The 19,252-nt window shown below is 36.7% G+C and overlaps 1 pseudogene; it reads right to left on the bottom strand.

Moving 5' to 3' along the window:
* LOC133097345 (crossover junction endonuclease MUS81-like) overlaps positions 1 to 15,385 on the bottom strand; it is a 34,608-nt pseudogene extending 19,223 nt beyond the window's left edge.
* Positions 15,386 to 19,252: the final 3,867 nt, after the last annotated feature.

Raw genomic sequence — 19,252 nt, 5'->3', positions numbered from 1 at the left:
TGATTGTAAGACGTTACCATAGCCTTGTGTTCAAGTACTGATGTGTGTATATCTTTATATGCATATACACTTTGTAAATCATGGGAGGGTCGTGGCGGATTGTATTTCCAAAGATGGCCACCACAGTATCTCCCATCTCACACGCTCCTGTGCAATGTGATCTCCGCCAAGAGGTGGAGTCTAATTCTCTTTCCTTTGAATTTAGGTTGGTCTTTGTGACTCACTTGTTATGATTAAAATATGGTGAAGGGATACTGGGTGACTTTTGGAGCATGGTGAGGAGAAACCATACAGGTTTCTCCTTGTACTTTTGGAATGCTTGCTCTTGGGACACTCTCTCTCAGGACTCAGCTACCAGGCTGTGAAAAGCCCAAGCCACCTGGAGAGGCTCTGTGTAGATGCTCTGGTTCACAGTCTCAACTGAATCCGACCTTTTAGTCGTCCCAGTCTAGGCACTAGACATGATAGTGAAAACGTTTCCAGGATAGGGCTTGGCAAACTGCAGCCTGTGGACTAAATCTAGCCTGCAGCCTGCTCTTGTGAGACCTATGAGCTAAAATTCATTTTTACATTTAAAGAAAATTGTAAGTAGAAAAAGACAAAAATGCAACAGGCCCTGCATGTGAACCATAAAGCTGAAAATATTAACTATCTGGCCTTTGATAGAGAGAAATTTACTGACTCTTGCCTTAGATGATTCTAGTCCTAAACGTCATGGAGCCAGGATCAGGTCCTCTCTTCTGTGCTCTGTCCAAATGCCTGAACCACAGAATCTCTGAGAATAATAAATTAGTATTGTTATACTGCAGGAAGTTTGGGGTGATTTTTTTATGCATTAGTTGGTAACCACAAGAAGAATTAAGCTACTTTTTACTAAAAAGTGAAGAACTACAAGCATGGCCCCTATGCAGTAGATACTAAGACATGACTGTAATAACAAATTGTCTATGACAGATGATGCCCAAGTTACTTAGATGATACGATCTTGCTATCATAGGGCTGGATTGTTCTTAGCTGAACTTGTATTTTTAGAAGATTGTTCAGCATTAACTATTTAGTGAAAAGTAAATTTTGTATGCCATGTTGTCTTAAATGTTTTAAATGTTTAAACGGACAGTGATAAAGAAGCTCTCCTAACAGATTACTTAATTACAATAATTAAGAGTTACCTGATGCAGCAAAATCTATCTTGTTGGCTATATTATTTGTGAAGCTATACAAACTCAGTTATTGTGCACGTGCCATGAGGCCATTCTTTTCTGCATTGTCTTCATGTCCAATATTGAACTTTCAATATATGAGCTTTCCAGGTAGTAGTAGTTAAAGTATTACCATAGACCAAAAATCCTTTTTAGTAACACGTTGGCCTTCCCTTATTATCCTGGCTCTTTGAGGGGTTAGATGGACCTTCTTAGACTAATACTCTAGTTTAGCCTTTTATATTTTCATAAGAAAATGTCACCTTTGTTACTTTATGAATCAAAAATCTAAACTATATGGATATTGTTTAATCAACACCTCTGACTGGCTGCACTGCAGCCATTTGTAAGTAAATCCTTAATTGAGTTGGTTGTCCATTGCTGAAGAGGTGGCATTTTAACCATTTCTATCTTTTCAGAAACTTTTCTGCATATATAAACTTATCTGCATATTAGTATATCATCTTTTTCTCTCACACAGTTGGGGCATACTATGTATCTGTTCCTCAAATTTACAACCTTTCTAGAATATCTTTCCATATTAACACACACAGATATATTCTTTTTGATGGTTATGTAATTTTCCCGTATATAATTTTGCCAAAATGTATTTAACTAGCCCTGTATTGTTGAACATATTAGGTAGTTTCCATGAGCAGTTTTAAAAGTAACCTTGCCCAGGCCCTAATGAGATGTTTGATTATGTGCCAAAGACTCTTGGTCTGCGTTCTAAATGTCATATTTAATCATTCACATGAATTAAACAGATAAGAAATCTCCACGTGGAATAAGCAGAGTGGACCAAGTTTAAGGCAATATCTATAAAAGGCAAAATATTCAATGGTTTGACTGTTGTAGCCAAAGGTCTTAGAGAAGATCCTTAGGTCGACCAGCAATTTGATTTGATGCTGAAAATAACCCAAATGTTGCATCCTTACTTTTACCAAAACTTGGAAGCTGTTAGGAAAATGTCTTGTGCAGGTATAGACAAGAGCAGCATCAAAGTCCATTTGTTTCCAGTCATAGTGAATGACTCTAGACACATGATTCAGTTTCCATCACACACCTCTCTCCAGACTGTGCTAGTCTCATATGAACCTTTCACCAACGTGTAGCACGATGAGAAAAAGACAGTGTAGTGGGTTTTCCATGAGACTAGATTTAATTGTTCAAGTTAATTGTTCAATTTAAAGGACTTTATTCTGAGATAAAGTACATCTAACCACCAAAATTAGAAAAGACTTAATCATGAATTGATAGTAACTAGTAAGTTGTTGTAGGTCTTTTTTTCCCCAAATGTGCTTGTGAAATATAAATGCTGGGAACCAATGTTATGATCATCTCCTATTCACCTTGTTGGTGAAGGAGGATTCTTTCACCATAGTATGAGATGGCTGAATATATGACACCTGACATTTGACAGATGCTCTTGACAGTAGTTTATTAGTCACACTCATGGCCTGGGGGAAGAGGACACTGCATACCATGCAAAGCCATACAGGGAAAGCAGAAAGGGGTGTTGGAGACACTCCTTGTAGTAACAGGAGGATGGGGTACCCTCTGATTCGTGCAGGAGTATGTAATTGGATTGTTTGAATAACTCCATGGGTTGGCAGAAAATTGAAACTTATTGGTTTAAGGACCATGTGGAGTGAAGCTAATCTGGTTGATGGGTTAAGTAGCCAGGTGAGAAGGCTTTCCCACTGGGTGTGTGTTTGGGGGTGGGGGGCGGTGCATATCTGTTGAGAGTAGAGGTACTCATGGTTAAGCCTTTGTGGCCCTGTGAGGCTCAAAGATGTCAAGGCAGCACTTAAAATTTTAGGTCTTAAAATAAAACCACTCACTTTAATTATGACCAATTCAATGTGCAGTATTAAGTTGGCGGTGAGAGAATTTTTAACTTCTAACCAATTGTGTACATTTTGAGTTGTAGAGTTCACATCATTGCCTCAGGCATTGCCTCTGGAGGATGAGATAAGGAGCTTAACAAGAATCATGTGTGGGGATCAGAGCATCTCTTCAACAGGAACAGAAAGCCTAAAGTGGCTTGGTGAGAATAAGCTGCAGAGTGGTAGTGAGCAAAAGGCTAGAACAAAGTCTCCAAGGCTGTGGGCAGTGTTGGAATTGGTAATGATTTAATAACCAGTGTTCCATGAAGCTAAGGAAAATGTTTTCTTACCACATACACATAGTAAATGGACCTACTATCCACTGTCAAGCCTGGAGAATGTGAGTGGCAGGAAGAGAGATCTATAGATAGGAACACAGACACATACCCACACACACTATTGATGACAGAGTAGAAAGAAAGGGCAGTTTTGCATTTACAGCAGGAGTGTACCATAGCAAATCTGTTGTGTGTGTGCTCGTTATTGACAAGTCTCACTTAGACCAGAAAGATCATGGGCTTTAGAGGCAAGAGCAGTGACTGCACCTCTTTATGTCTTAGTTTTCTCCTGTGCAGCATAGTGATTGATGCTGCTATCAACCTCATAGGGTTGTCCTGAGGAGTGAATAAAATAGCACATGCAGAGTTCTCTACAAGATTGGTTCACAGTAGGCATTCAGTAAAAGGGAGACTTAGACAATGAGACCCAATGGCAAAGTGACACTGATTCTTGGATTTTAAAGTTGCATCCAAATTTTCAGGAATATTTCTCTTCTGAATGTAGAGGTCACAACCATAAAGCTTTTGCAAATAACCCTCTTAAAAGACTTGAATTAATGTCAAGAAGCCAACAAATATATCTGTATATATAAAACTCCTCAGATGCTCATTTCAAAGTGTGAAATGCGCACAGGGTAATTCAAAACAAATTTTAGGGTGTTTCAGCCGATAAATTCCCTTAGCCTAGATCAATGACTCCACTCCACTGCTGCTTTTTTTCACTTTAAACTGGGTTTTGCTAAAGAGGAATTTTTAAAAAATAGAACAGAGCATCCTGATCTATTTTGGAATCAACTTCACACATATTTTAATAATAATTAAATTATCAACAGGCATTTTAGTGTCGCACTCATTTTCTGTAGGTACAGGAGGGCAATGTCTACTTGGCTGTCACAGTTACACAAAATTTGCGTGAGTCATAGATTTGTTCTGATGTACTCAGAAAGATTTCAAGTTAGGGTTTAAATTTTATGGCATACGTTCAGAAGACATTGTGAATCACGTTAGTTCCCCAAACCATATTTCAAATTATTTATCTGTACGTGTCAAAAAGAGTTGGATGAAAAGGTAAAAAGAAATGGTGATTTTAATTAAAAAAATAGCCTTTAAGAAACAACTGCACACTATCATTGTGAAGTTAGTTACTATCCCGAGAAGGTATTTACTCTTTTACACATAATTGCAAAAGGGTCAAGAATCTATAGGCTGAAGAATGTAAAAACTGAGATGTAGAGACTGGGCATGTTTGGATCACCTTGCTGAGGAGAGAGGAAGGGGAACTAACCTGATACTAAGTGCCAGCCACTATATTAAAGTGCAATAAGGTTTTTATAGTCATTAATTTATTTTACCCCTCAATAGCTCTTTAAAGTAGGATTTTGTATTAGTTAGGGTAGGCTTACTGCCGTATAAATGCTCACAACATATTAGTGGTCCAACACAGTAAAATAGATTCTCACTCGTATCACAGTCCAGTATGGGTCAGTGATGGTTGGAAGGTGGAGGCCTGAACAAGCAAGTTCTGTTCATTAGAATTAATCAGAATCCAGGATTCCTCCATCTTATGGTTCTACCACCCTCTATGACCTTGAAGTCATACATTGGGAGACTGATTCGCAGGTGAAAGAAAGATGGGAAAGAATGAAAGATTATATAGGAGCTTTTAAGGAATAGGAGCCGGCTGATAAATGACTTATTTACCTTCCACCAACATTTCATTGACCAGTTGAGCCACATACCCCAAACTTACTATAAAGGAGGCTGGGAAATGTCAGCCAGTCTTCCCAAGATAAAAATGACACTGGTTTTGGTGAACACATTGCCTTGTTTTTTGCTGCAGTGTAATTAAGGCAATTTTATGTACTGAGAAAACTGAACCTTGGAGAAATTAATTTACCCAAGGTAACGTGGTAAGACTGGTTTGTCTGTCTTGAAAGCTAGTGTAGTATCATTGCATCTGAAATTCTCTTCAGAAAAATTTGAGGAAGGTAAAATTTCAAACTTAGTAACTTTAATAAAACTGTGTAAGGATGTCTTGACAGCAGAAAAAAATCAGACATTTTAGCTTTTAGTAGACAATTCTAGACAAATCTAATTTAGTGCTTGAGTTTAAAGACTGAAATATGTATGCTACGTATATATCTTAAATTATATATATCTTTATCTGGCACTCATTATTTCCCTAAATCATTGTATGGCTTTTTAGAGACGTTATGAATTAGGTTATCATGGTGTTCAGCCAACTTTCTTACAGTGTTTCCGTTTTTGTAGCAATTGGATGGATATATTATCACCATATTTTCTTCCTAATGTCTCGTGATAACTCAGGCTAGGTTGTGGTTTTTACGCTGGCATGAAATTCAGCTATTATAAATCTGAGCTATTCACTCAGTAACCTTAATGCATAGTGAAAGATGCTGACTGATCGCTTGTGTAATGATCTACTGCATTCATTCTCCATGATCCATTTGTTTCACTTCTAAAACCAAAATCTTAAAAAAAAAAAAAAATACAGGAATCATTTGACACTAGCTGTTGTAGAATTTCAGCTATGCATTTTTATGTGCCCTAAGATTATGTAAAATATAGGATGAGGACATATCAATACTAAGAATAAATCTGACATCTTAATCTGGAATACCATTTTTTCCCTTTACATCCTAACAATATGAACGGTATATTCAGACATTTACAGTCTGTTTTGATATTTAATTTGGATAAGTGGAAAGCATTGTGCAGTTGGTTTGAGAAGTCCTGAGTTTAGGTTCTGGCTTTATAAGCATTAGCTATACATTTTGATGGATTGATTGATTCATTCATTCATGCAATGTGTTTCATGCATTAATTCATTCAACACATGCCTACATGTATCAAGAGCTGTGATGTGCTGCCAGTATACAAAGAACTTAGAAACAAAGGGAAAAGAGTATTCTGTTATAGTAAATACCTTAAGACATACAAATACATAAAGGATCAGAGTAGAGCTACATACAGTTATCTTGTAGAGACAAATGAGTCCTCAAGTACATCGACTAATAGTAAGAATAAAGGATATAAATAATAAAAGGGTGTAATACAAGATTTTATATATTTATTCTTACTTTAATGATAATGGAAGAGTTACAGGGACATAATAAGCAGTTATACTAAAGCCCAAGGCTATAAAAACATATCCTTAAGATGGAGGGAATTAGAAGGTGGGGGCGGCATGGACAGATCACCTGTACCACCTCTACTGATGTCTAGATGTATTTGGACTGTCCAAAGTTGTAGTATGGGAAGGCCTAAAGGGGCAGTGGAGGTGCATGAAAATGATACACACCAACTTCTGAAGAGTGTCTCCTGCTAATTTAGGCTAGTTTGAAGGGATAATGAGTTGAAATTTAACTGTATCCTTTACTGAAAAAGGATACCTCAGTGAAAGACAGCAAATTTTTATCATCTGTTCAATACCAGTGGAGAGGACAGATGTGGTTTATTGTTTTTTTGGAACTTCTGTGAAAATCTGAAATTTTTCTTAAATTAGAAAAAGTCTTTAGTAAAGTTTCATCATAAAAGGGACTAAATTATTAAGCTCTTTTTACTATCTGTGTTAGATTTCATAATGGGTCAAAAGCATGTCTTTGCATTTAGCCAGCCTAAAACTTACTGAAAACAAGGGCATAACGTGAACAGTGTGCAGAATAAATGGTGTACAGTTGACCCTTGAACAACACAGGTTTGAACTGTGTGGGGTCACTTATATGTGGATTTTTTTCAATAAATATGTAACAGTACTGTAGGATCTGCGGTTGGTTGAATCTGTGCATGCGAGACTGTAATTACAGAGGGCGGACTGTAAAGTTAATTTCCAGTATGCATGGGTTAGGGGCACTGACACCTGCATTGTTCAAGGGTCAACTGTATTTTGAAATAACATATAAGGATTGACATTTAATGAAAACTCATAGTATTAGATTATTCAAAGATGCCAAGTGTATTTTGTTAAAATCTAGTGTTGTTTTCCTTTGTCTTGTCCTTTCTTTACCTCTCTTTCTTCTTCCAACCTGTTTCTCTTTCTATCCCATATTTGTTTTCTTCCTCATGCACCCTCTCCTTTCTTGCCTTACCCTTTTCTCGCTTTCTATAACTGTTCTTGCCCTCATCTTCACTCTCCAAGGTCCTGAAACCTATATTGACTCTACTTTTAATATTGGACTTTAGTTTTTACCTATATTCTATGGCAACTACAAAATACAGGCATGCATTGTTTTATTGCACTTTGCTTTTTTTTTTAAAAGAAATTGATGGTTCGTGGCAACCCTATGTCAAGCAAGTCCATTGGCACCATTTTTCCAATAGCATTTGCTCACTTTATGTCTGTGTGTCACACTTCGGTAATTCTTGCAATATTTCAAACATTTTCATTATTATATTTATGTTGATCTGTTGTCAATGAAATTTGATGTTACTGTTGCAAAAAAATTATGACTCTGAAGCCTCAGATGATGGTTAGCATTTTTTTTAGCTCGAAAGTATTTATAAATTAAGGTATGTACATTTTCTTTAGTCATAACACAACTGCACCCTTAATAGACTACAGTATAGTGTAAGTGTAACTCTTATATGCATTGGAAAACCAAAAAATTTTTGTGGCTCACTTTACTGCAATATTCACTTTATTGCTGTGAGCTGAAACCAAACCTGCAATATCTCCGAGGTATGCCTGTACTGTAGACTGTGCTATGAGAGCAGGAGAAGTTAATATTTTCACTGAGAAAGAAAAAAAATTATGATATAGCTTGGTCTCTTTTACCTGTGAAACATTCAGACACTTTTCATTTTTCTTAAATTTCAAATCAGAGAGAAACTCTGTTATTTCTCTTCCCCATATTAAGCCATCCTAGGAGAATGAAGTGTGGGTGTCAAAGAAATGTTATCTAAATAACTTTCCATGTCGGCTGTATTCAGTGCTAAGCCCTATTAAAACTCCAGGTAGGAAAAGAGTTTCTTAAGGCAGCTGTGTCATAAATGCACCACAATGCAGTATGTGAAAACTGGTTTAGTTCTGTAATGATTTTTTTTTTGAAGATTTAAAGATTATGTCCATTGTGACCTTCTAAAGAAACAATGTAAATTCTTTCTTTAGAATTTCAAACTTCTCCCTTCCCCGCCCCCCATAGTCAAGTACAGTCAGTATATAAGGGGGTATTGATTCCAGGACCTGCCACCAATACCAAAATCCATGAATGTTCAGGTCCCACAGTTGGTCCTCTGTACCCATGGGTTCCACATCCTTGGATTCAGCCAACCCCCATCATAAACATAGCATGCGATCAAAGGTTGCTTGAATCCTTGGATGTGGAAACTGTGGATACAGAGGGCCGGCTGTAAATGGATCATTATACTATACTTAATTAAAATTAAGAACTTTTCATCAAAAGACACTTGAATAGAGTAAAAAGGCACTTTTTAGAGTCAGATAAAATGTTTGAAGTGCACATAACCAATAAAATACTGATATTCAGAATGTTTACAGTTTCTGTGAATCAATAAGAAAAAATGATACCCCCTTTTTTAGTGGGCAAAATATTGAACAAGACTTTCAGAAAAGAGGAAGTCCAATTGGCTGATTAGCTTATGCAAAGATGCTCAATCTCATTAGTATTACGAAAACTCCAGTATAGTTCAACACACACTAGAGTGTCTTAAATGAAAATGACTTAGAACATTATTTCAGGCTGAGGTTTATCCTCCTAATTGCACAGGAGGAAGAAGCTAGCAGGTGTGGAAGGAGAACAACCGAGGAAAGGAGAGCATATTTGACTGTCACCCACTGTTGCAAATGTGGAGCAACTGGAACTCCCATACAGTACTGGCAGGAGTATAAATTGGTACAGCCACTCTGAAAAACTATTTGTCAGGGTCTAGCACAATGGAACATATGTATTCTCCCATTTAGTATTTGCTGTGTAACAAACCACCACAAAGCATAGTGAGGTAAGATTCTTGTCTTTTTGTGACTGGCTTATTTCACTTAGGAAAAGGGGAGTTGTTGTCTAATGGTTACAGAGTTTGAGATTTGCAAGATGAAAAAATTCTGGAGACCTGTTTCACAAGAATGTAAATATACTTAACACTACTGAACTGTACACTTAAAATGATTAAGATGGTAAATTTTATGTTATGTGTATTTTACCACAATAAAAAATATTTCTTGCTGTGTCACCGGTTTGCCTTAGGGTTGGCTGATCTAAGCTGAGTTCAGCATGACTCTGCTTTAAGCAACATGTCTCTTGGGTTTGGCGCCTTTGAGTAGGTTGGGATCAGGTCTGTACTAGCTATTTTCATTCTAGAGCCCAAGTTTAAAAGGACGTTAGCTACTTAGGGAGAGCTTATTTCATGGTGATAGCAGAAAATCTGCAATGCTTCTGTGGCCAGGGCTCGGAACTGGCAAACTATCACTTCTGCCCGCATTTCATTCACAAACATAAATTCCAATACCAAACTCAAAGTTTAAGCGTGGGGAATTATATTCTGCCTTTAATGTGAGTGACTACAAAGTCTCATAGGCAGAGGAGACAGAAAGGGATAAAGAGCTTTGGCTGAAAATTCAATCTACAACAGTAAGCTGTGACCAAGCAATTCCACTGCTAGTGTAGACCAGATAAAAAGTCATATGTTACTAGAAGGCATGTACAAGTTTGTTCTTAGCACGACTTGTCATTATAGCCCAAATAACCTAAATATCCAACAGTAGTAGAACAAACAAATAAATTGAAGTGTATCCATATAATTTAATGTAAAAGAGCAGTGAAAATTTACCACTACAATTAACACCATGGGTACATCTCATAAACATAACTTGAGTGAAAGAAGCCCAAAACAAAAACAATATACACTCTATAATTCCATTCATACATTTTAAAAACTGGCCAAGTTAATACATGGTGACCGAAGTTAGAATAATGGCTCCTCACACAAGGAAGTGAACAATGTTTCCCTTATAAATATGGTTGTGGATACATGGGTGTGTCACATTTTAAATTCAGGTATATGTATTCACTTGCTTAATAGTATATCTTTTGCAATTTTGTCCTTTTCTCATCTTGGGAAGAGGTAGGAGATAGAAGGAAAAGAGATGTGCAGAAAAGGAAGATGAAAGGAAATGTAAGATGATCTTTCCACATAGAAAGCTATTTGATATAGTGAGAGAAGCGTGGTGACTAGAGTCAGAAAACTTGGATTCAAACCTCTTCTCCAGCCATTTGAGATTGTACAAGTTGCTTGTTGTTCCTTATCTTATTTTCTTTATATCCGTATGTAGAGGTAGTTAATAATCCCCATCTCTTGCATTGCAGTGAAAATTAAATAAGAAGATATATAAAGCACCTATCATAGGTATTGGTTCATTGTAGTGGTTAAACTATGCTGGTGTTTCTTCCTCCTTTTCCTTTTCAAAATTTCAGTTTAGCCCCGGTATTGTTATTGTCAATGGAGGTTTACAAAAAAAATCCATATTTTAGAAACTCATTTTTGGACTGTGTGTTGCATTGTCTTCAGTCGCATTTTTTTCATAGGACCAATAATGGTGTTGGTACTTATTCATTTGGCCACTTATTGTAGTAAGCAATAAGAATTTTACATGGATTTCTGATTTACAAAGCCCCCAGTAATAAACTATACATCATGGTATATTAAGAGTTATAAGAAATATTAGACATCATCCATTCAACCATCTCATCTTGAAATTGAAAAAGTTGAGTCCTAAAACTTATAAATCACACTTAAGGTAACACAGCTAGTTAGGAAAGAGTTGAGGTATGAACTCAGTTCTGAAACGCTGGCTTTCCATCACATCATACTACCTGCTTGAAATAGGACCTTGAGCATCAAATACTTTTGATGCTTCTCCATGAGGGTATGGATCCTTGTACTTCCAGTGCCTAATATGGTGAATGACACTCTGTAGACATTAAATGAATTTAGAATAAGTGAAAAATGTAATGGTATAAAGTTATTTTATATACCTTGACTGGATAGAATATTGCAAGTCATGTTTATTATGCTGGATAAGATATGAATATAGATTCCAGTAGATAACATCTCCAGTTCCATCCCTATGGTCAATCTCATCTCTGACTCTTACTCCCATAAATGATCTGGGTTTTCACTTTCTCTGAAGATCTAGATCAAATTAGGTTACATACCTCCCATCAATTCCATGGTTTAGAAAGGTACAAAGCCCTCTAAAATATTTCTGCAAATTCAAGGGGACATTTTCATGGCTACCTTGGTCTCTTGGCTCCTGTTTCTATTCATGCAAACTTTACTCTTCATTCTATCGATCCTGATGGAAAATTTCATGTTTGCTTTGATTTATACACAAACACACAAACCTTAATCATAAAAAAATTATACATGAAGTATAAATTTATACATGTATATGTGAAATAGACTTATTTAAAATTTGGAAAGAAAGAAATATCTCAATAATTCAAATAACTTTAAAAATCTTGGCCTCATTGTTCTTAAAAATCTTTTATTCACCCTATACCATGGAATTTCATTGGCCCTCCTTGCCAATCTGTTTAGCCACTGTTCATCTTGGTGAGCTTACCTGTCACTTCTGGCTTTTCTGTCCTCTCTCTACTTTGTTTCTAGAGTCAAAAATATCAATGCTCTTCTTGTCTCATGCAAAGCAGATTTTTTCTTTCAATTGATATCTTGAGTAGACTACAGTCCCAATCCTGGGGGTGTAGAAAGGACTGAGAAAGTTGAGGTGTGGAGGTGCTACATCTATCTTCCACCTCAAGTCTTAGACTTTTCCCCTTGTCATGTTTGTTTATGAAAGGACTTTTCTGGAGTAGCACCTCCAGCCTCTGTGTCAGCTCTGTTCATTTTACCTCTTTGAAAAGGAGTGACTTACCTGATTGATAAAATATCTGTGTGAAACATAAACTGAGTGTGATTGGCTCAGTTTATTTCTTCTGAATGTCTTAGACCTGTCTGCACAGAGAGCACATATTTAAACATAATTATGAGTATATCTCACACTGCTTAATATCCTACTTTTTTCACTTAACATTAGATGGAGGACATTTTAAAAATAGTTCCTTTAAACGTTGAGCTTTTTAAAAGCAGCAAAGCATGAATTGTGAGGAACTAATAGTACATCAAACATCACCGTACCTGCTAAATGTTCTGTTAGCTTCTCTATAGGATTTAGCAAGTTTTCTTTCCTATTCTATGTTGATGACAGAATCATATGTATAAAGTGATATACACTCATTTCCTTCTTTGAAAAGGAAATAAATATATTTACTATATACCTATTGATATCTTTTAAAATGTCTACCATTTCTAGTCTTATTTCTCTTAGTTTTGCCTTCTTCCTCTAATGTGATGTTTCTGTGAAGTCAGACAAAGAATGCACAAAGATAGACAGGTGTTTGCCTTGGGTTGGGGAAAAGTATCCAACCTCAAAATGATTGACATACCAAGGATCGGGAACCAAGCAAAACCAAGAGTAGGGCATCAAATAATCTAGTGTATCATGACGTAGACAAGCTTTGCCCACAGGCACATTGGGGAGCTCAGCAAGGAATAAGCAATGGGAGTGGCAGGCAAGAGTACCTGCAAAGCCAGCTCTGTACAAGACCAAGGCCAGAGAACTCATTGGATTATAGAGCTGGCCACAGGAAGGATAGTCAGCAGTTCAGACTACACTGTGGGAAGAAAGTGGGGAGCTCAGAATTGATCTAGATCTGTCTCTTATCCAGAGGTGTCCAATAGGAAGAGTCATAGTTAGGAGTCTCCAGATGGTGATAACTGAAGCCAGAAGGTGATAAGGGTCTTTATGGTCTACCAGGATTGAGACTACTTGCTGGCTAGTAAAGAGGAATATGGGATCAAGATCTAGTTTCTAAGAATTCCAGGCTGAGACAGGTTAAGAGGGTTGTCAAAATTCCTGTTGAGAGGGCTAAGCTCCATTTAGCCAGGGCACAAATCAAAAACTGAGGTTGAGGTCTGGGTGCCTCCTGTGAGCACCTACTTTACCCCATGAAGTGTAGGGGCGAGGCTAAGGCTCAGAGACCTTGACATACACACCTAGGATTCACCCCAGGCACATGACATTTTGTGATTGAAGAAATATTTTTCTTCGAAGTTTAACTTGTTTGCTTATCTCCATACATATTAGTATTTCTTTCTGTTTCATTCCTCCTTAATTTATCTTGGATATTGACTACTTTTCTTTCAGCTTAAATTTTTAAAAGTTGGGTGTGAAGGTGTAAATAAGTCCTTTGGGTATGTTAAAGGTAAAAGTTCAAATGTACCCAGACAAAGATAAGCCATCTTCAAAGAAAAGCACCCAAGGTCCAAAGAACCAGGTTGTATAACAATGAAATGGACTCTTGTTCTGATCACATTAGTAGAAAGAGGCCTACAGTGAAGTAGCTTTTTGTGTTAGTCTTAGCTACAGATGTCATGTTCAAACTGTAAATAGTCTGAACACTATTTGAGGAAAAAAACACATATTGGGCTAATTTTTAAATATTTCGTGCCCATCAGAATAAATATTCATTAATTTTTTCCTACATCTTTGAGGAATATGCCATTTGACCATTACAACCATCTGTAGATCTTTTGGCCATTGCCACTCATTCCTTGAGAATTTTAACAACTGGCTCGCTGTCTCTCACCAACATTTCTCCTGTCATAAATCTTGAACATTTCAGTATTCACAGAAAAGGTGCTTCCAATAAGCTATTCTCTGAGCTTTTGGAGCAGCTCATTTCCAAGGATTTTCTCTTGCACTCCACCCTAGCTACCCAACTCCACCTCTTCCATAACCCCTATTTCAAACACACTTTCCAGCTACAACCCCCAGCTTTCCATCTTACTTCCTTTAATGTCCTCATAGTCAAAAATTCTTCAACCTCTCTGCTTTTTCCAACCCATTTGACTATTTTCATCTTTTACTCTCTTGACCACTCCTTAGCCTCACTTCCCTCCTAGCCTGGCTAACATCATAAGGCCCATCATTACGATCACTTTCTTGCATACACTCTCAATTCCTCAGTCCCTCCCTCTCTCCCTCTGTTATCCTCACCTGGCTACATTTAAATTCCAGTCTTTTTTCGGCTGTACTGACACAGATAATATGAAAAAAAAAAAAAGCACACAACCATGCTGTCTGGTCTCACTTTAAATTCATGGCAGATGTATGTTGTCCAGTTATCCAATTACATTTCCCTAGTTTCATCCTCTCTTGGGCAAATGTTTTGAAACTTCTTCTATGTCTTCAAATCACCAATACCTCCTTCTCCCGCCTCATTCTTTTTTCTTGATTATTTAATGTTTGACTAAGAATATAGAGACATATCCAAGAAAACTTATATGTTTCTACAACCAATATACCAGTTTATCTGAATTTCAATCTGTGTTTTGCCTTTCTTTTTGTAACATTGTTTGTATTCTTTTTCATGGCCGATGCTTCTCTTTGCACTGGGATCCATCCTGTCTTCTAAAGTTATGACATCTGCTTTTTCCCTCTTTCCCATGTTATCAAATTTTCTTTTTCCTGGATCATTACCTTTAATATGCATGTGCAGTAATATCTCTCATTAAAATATTCTCTTGGCCTTATATCTGCATGCCCTCCCCCTTTCTCAGGTCTCTTGTTTAGCAGAACATCCTTTCTTCACTTCACATCACTCAAAAAGGCATTTGCTTTGATAGCTCCCTGGCACATGGTCTTAATAAGGCATTAATGGCATTACCTTTGCCAAATTTGATCAAGTCTCAGTCTTCATCTTACTCTTCCTGTGAGCAGCAGTGAGCAGAGCTGAGGACAATTTTTCTTGAAATACTTCTTTACTTGATCTCTTAATACTTCTAATACTCCTCCTCTAAGTTTACTGATCTTTAAAGTTTCCTTTTCTGATTCTTCATCTTTGGGAGCATGGGAATGCTCCAGGCTCCAACTTTCTTCTTCTCTATTTTCACTCACTCTGTGGTTGATCACATCCAATACCATGGCTATAAATACTTTACGTACTTTACCATTATATCTTCTGACTCAACCTTTCCTCTGAATTCTAGACTCATATATATAATTGTCTATTTATATCCCCACATGGCTATCTAATGGACAAACTTAAAACGTCTGGAAATGGACTCTTGATTCTCATCCATCTCCTAAAATACCTGTTCCTTCTATAATCTATTTATCTCTGCAAGTAGGAACTCAAATCTCCTGGTTTCTTAGGACAAAAAAATGAGTCATCTTCTCTCTCATTCCCTACATCTGATGCTCAACCAAGTAGCAAATGCTATTGGCTCTAGATTTGAAATAAATCTGAAACCTGGCTTCTTGCATTACCTTTATTAATATTACCCTAAGGCAAATTCCTAATAAACACAGATATACTCACACACATATTCTCTATCTGTCTCTCTATCTACACAACTTGAATTTACACACACTTTCAGTGGCTTCAAAATATACAGCTAATTTTAAGAAAATATTTAATTTATTGAGTGGTTAGAATCTATACTGGTATAAGTCAATAATCATAGATTGCCTATTATTCATACTTAAAGAATAGGTATTTTTTCCCCCTTGGGCTTACACATTGCACTATTAGGTCAAAAATAGAAGATTTCCCAGACTGGGAATCAGAATAATTATCTGAAGCAATGCTATTCAGAAGTTGTGTAATACAGATATATTTGCTTTACTCCTTTGCTTCAGTTTCCTCAGCCACAAAGTGGGGCCTGAAATACATTCATCTTTTGCCTTTAAAAACATTTGGCTCCTTGTAATAACAAGAGGAAAATATTTTGAGAAACTAAAAGAAAATGAAAATCAAGATACAGTATAAAATATTATACATCCGCTGGGGATCTTAAAGGAATGCAATTCCATGTCTCACCTCTTTTACCCCAGCTCTGCTTCCCTGTGATTGCACAATTTAACACCACAATCTGATGCCCAGGAAGTAAACTAGTACAGTATCTATTCATCCTGCCAATCAAAAGCAGAGTAAAATGCAATCCTACCCAGTAAATGAGACCAAAAAAAAAAAAAAAAAAAAAAAAAAAAGACTTGGGTTGGAGAATTGGGGGAGGAAGAGAACTATTTGAAGATTATTAATATCAAAGACTTAATTTTGTCATTTTACAGAGTTGAGTTAATGGATTGAACTTGTGGCTGTTTAATGTAGTTTTGTCAGAAAATGATGCGTCAGAATTTTTACATCTGAAATACTTGCTCTTTTAAGCTGACTGGAAGCATCAATCATAGGTAAAATTTTCCTGCTGATAGTTCTCTTTTCTCTCGTTATCAAAAAAAAGAGGAATTTATATGCAGTTTTTCAATGGAAACAGAAGAAAGTCGGTTCGTTTCAAAGACACTTTAAAGCCCCCTGAATTTCTATTTAACTTTGAAAACAAACTTAAACTGATATTATGAATTCTATTAGCAATCATGACCACACAAGTCCCCATTATCATTCCTTACACCTTGACTTAGGTGTTCTAACATGAAGCCTTCAAAGTAGGATGCTATACTTATTTTGGGGTTTGAGTCTGCAGACTCTGGGAGAAAGAAAGGAAGTTAACCTTTTTATGGACTTAGTAGGTTCTGAGCACTATTCTAATTTGGCTCTTTGCATTCAGAGTTTATCTCATATATAATCATCACGGTAATTATTTGAGATAGGTGTTAATTTCCCGTTTAACAAATGAGGTTACAAAGGCTCCGAGAAATTGAATGACTTGCCCAAGGTTATTCAGCTGATAAATAACAGATTCAAGAGTCAAGCTCAGATCTTTTTCTTTCAAAGTCTGAACTCTTTGGAATAATCTATTTGTAGTTAGGATTCCTTTCTGAAAATTATTAAGTGAATTTAGCCCAAATTTAGATATACATTTACAGTCATTCGCAAACAGAAAAAATAGAAAAGAAATCTACGCAAATTAGTGTGATTTAGTACAAAATGGCTTAATGTGGGAATCACAAGACATTCTTTTTGGTCTCAACTGTCACACTAACTAGCTTTGTGACCTGGGGCACCACCTGGGACCTTAGATTTCTCATATGTAAAATGAGGGTGTTGAACTCAATGATCTTTACATCCTTTCCAGCATAAAAATATTCTGTGTTTCTGAGTGGGAACTAGTTGAAGTGCATTTTCCTTTTTTCAAAGTCATATTAGTAAAACAACTGAAGGGAAACAAATGAAAAGGGGAACAAAACCACCTGCCATACTTCTATGCCATGCCATAATCTCATTAAATTCCCACAACCAACCTGTGTGTCTGGTGTTATTAACCCCCTTTTAACTGAAGGGAAAAGACTCAGAAGTGAAGCAGTTCACCCAAGTTCACTAGCAAGATACAATTTTGAAGGCGTGTTTGAAAAGTTTAGCTGGAGGAAAAAAACCACTATTATCATTCTGTAAAACACAGTGCTTTGAAAGTCTTATTTACTTGAACTAGACTCATATGATCATATAAAGTTAAGTAAATATGGGCTCTAACGCACATAGCACCTCTTTATAGTTTCCACATGAATAGAGCATGTTCATGGTATACTCATGCAATGAGGGAAAGAAGTTTTGATCTAGCATGTTTTCCAATGTTGATGAGTGCCCAAGTCTTAGTTCTTAACCTCGTGAACTATATTTATTATTTTGAATATTTCTTCAAAATATGTACCTAAATTAGCTCTTTGCAAAGTAATATAGAGGAGAGAACCTATTGTACAGTACAGTTTAAGCATCCGTTCTTGTTGACATCAGTACAGAAAGGTAGGAGGAGAATAAAGTCCAGTGGAGTTTGGAGAGGTAGGGAGATAGGCAGGGAGAGGACCTTGCAGGGCCTATCGGCCAGGCTGAGGACGTTTGCTTTTCCCTAAGGGAAATAGGACATGCTTAAAGGTCACATGATCCAGATTGAAATCCGAAAAGATAATCTGAGCTGCACCAAGAAAAATGGATTATTACAGACTCTCTAGAGAGGGGCAGATGAACTAGTTATGATGGTATTGCTATAAACCAGGTAAGAGAAAAGGTGACAGACATTCAGGTTGTAGGTATGGAGATAGAGTGATATGGATTGACTTGACAAATGTATAGGAGATGAAACTGGCAGAACTTGAATATTGATGGTGAGGCAAGAAAGATGTGAGGAATAACTCCTACATTTCTCTCACAAGCAACTGGGTGGTAGTTTTGGAAATGCACCAGGTTGGGAGGTTGATAGTAGTGGGAAGGAGATATTCCAATAAATATATTACAGAGTGTGGTGCTTTGCAACAGAAGTTTCTTCTAAAGAATGCTTTCTGATATATCCTCTTGTTAATGCCACTCTCCTCCTTAGAACACAAAATTCTCAAAAAGAATGAGTATAATAAACATAATGATGTATGTTTGAGAGAAAAAGTCTTGATAACTTATTATTCTCTGTTTCAGACTAGCGTTTGCACTTTCCCCTTAATAAGCTTGTCACAAAATGTGAAATCCCATTTATTGTGGATAACTAACAGCTGGCGTTTCTGAGGAATGAGAGCACTACAGGTGCCTTTGGCTTGATGAGAAGCATTAAACATACATGATTATCAACTAGGTTTTTTGATCAAAGTAGTTAGGTATTTGGGGGCTTAAATGTATTCAGGGTTATTGACTCTTTAGTTTCTAAATGGCCAAGAAGATGTGTCCTCTTCAACATGTCTATATTGCTTAACCAATGATGTCTTTTGAATGGAATGCTCATCTGACATTTTTTGCAGTGGGCCTTAGAGGGTATTCATTTAATTCTGGCATGGTCCTGCATTGTCTCTCAGCAATTTCCTTTTGAAATTGGGACTCCAAGGAATTGACCTAAACTTGTGGAAGCTCCT

The sequence above is a fragment of the Eubalaena glacialis genome, chromosome 9, assembly GCF_028564815.1.
Source record: "Eubalaena glacialis isolate mEubGla1 chromosome 9, mEubGla1.1.hap2.+ XY, whole genome shotgun sequence".
Classification (NCBI taxonomy): domain Eukaryota; kingdom Metazoa; phylum Chordata; class Mammalia; order Artiodactyla; family Balaenidae; genus Eubalaena; species Eubalaena glacialis.
The sequence above is the reverse complement of the archived record's forward strand: the minus strand, read 5'-3'. Positions and strand labels throughout refer to the sequence as shown.